Raw genomic sequence first — 2,547 nt, forward strand, 5'->3', positions numbered from 1 at the left:
TTGTAATAGTCGAAATAGACGAGCAGTTTCCTGTCTTTTCAGTCTTGTATCCATGTCAGTCGTTTGTCGAGAAGTAGTCCTAAGGAACGGATCTGTTCGACAGGAATAAGAGGGGTATTATTAAAGGATACTGTAGGGCAAGAGGTCATGGGTTTCGTAGGATTTATTGGAATTAATTTTAATCTTCTAATTTTGGCATCATTCTTCAAAAACTATCAACTAGACCATCCATTTCTAAAAAAGAACCCATCAAATTATTTACGGACATATGATATATATTCATTACCAAAATTAATAGTATTATAAATTCTATTATAATAAAAAATAGTATCTAGTTTAATAATTAATAAACAACCAAATACTCTCAACTTGAAGCTACAACAACTCAAATATACATATGTTAATCCAAAATATATACATACCTATATGATTTAGTATGCATTAGCAGAGTGTAGCAAGACAGAAATAATGATGCCATGAAAAATACAGATCATAAGCCGTCGGGATGCCCTTCCAGAAATCGATACTAGGCTATCCATACGTAATGCGATATCATCCCTATGTCTTCTAATATAGAAGAGCCATTTTGTTTTCTTAAACTCTTACCAGAGTATTAGCACCATTAAAATATTCATTTAGTTTGATTCTTTGCAATTGCACAAGGAGTAAATAAAGTGATATATTAGTTTAACAATACATATATAAAACTCAAGGCAAACATTTTCAGATAGTTCGTCACATTTATCATTTTTAAGAAACATTTTTTATTTTTATATATATTCTTATTTGTTGAATGAGAACTAAGTAATTTACCACTGGAATGAAATTTATTTATCTCTCTATAATATAAAAAAAACCTTTTTAGTGATCTCTATTATAGTACAAGAGGCGAGAAGAAAAAAAGGCAGTTATCTCACCCCAATTTTTGATTATTCGAAGGTTTAGTGGAGCCCCAAAGTTTTGAGATTTAATCGGATATAATTTTTTTTTAATTTAAATATATTTTTTTCATATTACCCTTGTGGGTACGGGAGATTTTTATATTATTCAGTTTGAATATTTTCTCTGTTAATTTTTATATAAATATACACATATTTTATATAATTTTTAACCACACCGTGTTTATTTTTATTCTAGATTTCCTGTTTTAGAAAGTTTTTAGTATTATTTTTTTTTAATTCATAAAAAAAATTTTCTTTTGATGTCAATGACTTCCAATTTGATGAAATTTTTATTAAAATTATCACCACATTGTACAACGTTCGGGACCACTGTCCCATATTCATGCACCTTAAACCTCATAATTTCTTCTAGGAAATCATGTCACAATTTGTGCATCTTCACTACTCCATCACTCTATATTTCTTACTACCAAAGAGGTACAAATTGTGACATGATTTCCTAGAAGAAATTATAAGGTTTAAGGTGCATGAATATGGGACAGTGGTTCCGAAACGTTGTACCAGGTGGTGGTAATTTTAATAAAAAATTCATCAAATTGGAAGACATTAACCTCAAAAGAAATTTTTTTTTATATGATGAGTTAAAAAACTTCTAATTAAAGCATACTATTCTATATTTCATACAACATTTCGAGATTAACCACATACTCATGTATTTGTATCCTCATATTTGTCGAATATATACATATATGTAAGCTGTGTGTAAGCTATAAACAATAATAAAAAAAGGAATCGATTTATCGATTTTGTACAACAATCAAAATTTTAAAGTTTAAATTTTTTTGATTTTTATTAAGGCGTGAGGGACGCCTAAGTTCAGGATGTTTAATACATTGTAAAGCACTTGATAAACTTTTAAAAAATGTACAAAAGCCCACATTTTAAATTTTTTTTTTAAATTATCTTTGTAAAGCTAACTCTATTTAAACAATTAAATCATTGTCAATTCTAATAAGAGTATGTATGACACTTAAATCTTTTCAGGAAGTTTCTTTATATATATTATTATTATACATTATGAGGGGGTGTGCCCTTTCTCTGAAAGATAACACTATAAATGTCATATTATCGCGTCATTATAAATTCACTGTAGTGAAGAAAATTTGACAACGAAAATGAAAAAATAAACATAAGAGGAAAAATGAAGAGGAAGTGGACAGGGCAAAGAGAAATGATTACACAGTCCCCTTTGAAGTGACTCAATAGAATAATGACTCACTTTAATAGGCGATGTCCTCCTGTGACGTAATAATTTTAAGTAACACGTATTTTGTTAAGTAATGTTTACTTCATGTGTATAATTTTCCTTTTTTTTTTTTTTTTTTTTCTCAACAATATCGAAACAGTTTAAAAATCTACATACAATTTCTAAATGTATCTAGACCAGTATATATATGGGATATGTGTTCTGTCATTATGTGATGATAGTATAACGAATGTGTTGATTACGCGAGTACGGGCTCACCTGGGCATGTTGCCTGCTTGTTGAGGAGCTGGTGGGGTACTGAAGCAGCTTGGCGCATGGTATTGATGGGCCCTAGGGCATGCTCGCAACCGCGTCCCCGCCCAGTGCGTCCCCATCGCT

General features: G+C 30.1%; 1 protein-coding gene across 11 annotated transcripts in view; it reads right to left on the bottom strand.

The window, feature by feature from the left end:
- The window catches only part of LOC106680323 (oxidation resistance protein 1), an 867,959-nt gene that overhangs the window by 467,724 nt on the left and 397,688 nt on the right, over positions 1–2,547 (bottom strand). The window contains exon 1 of one of the 11 annotated variants that reach the window (XM_067050005.1): positions 2,428–2,446. The exons of the other annotated variants lie outside the window; for them this stretch is intronic. The gene's annotated coding sequence lies outside the window, so the exon portion shown is untranslated. Of the gene's footprint in view, positions 1–2,427; positions 2,447–2,547 lie in introns of those variants that run through there. 11 annotated transcript variants of the gene reach the window in all.

Source organism: Halyomorpha halys, unplaced genomic scaffold (assembly GCF_000696795.3).
Source record: "Halyomorpha halys isolate HHAL.00 unplaced genomic scaffold, Hhal_1.1 Scaffold17.1, whole genome shotgun sequence".
In the NCBI taxonomy this organism is placed as follows: domain Eukaryota; kingdom Metazoa; phylum Arthropoda; class Insecta; order Hemiptera; family Pentatomidae; genus Halyomorpha; species Halyomorpha halys.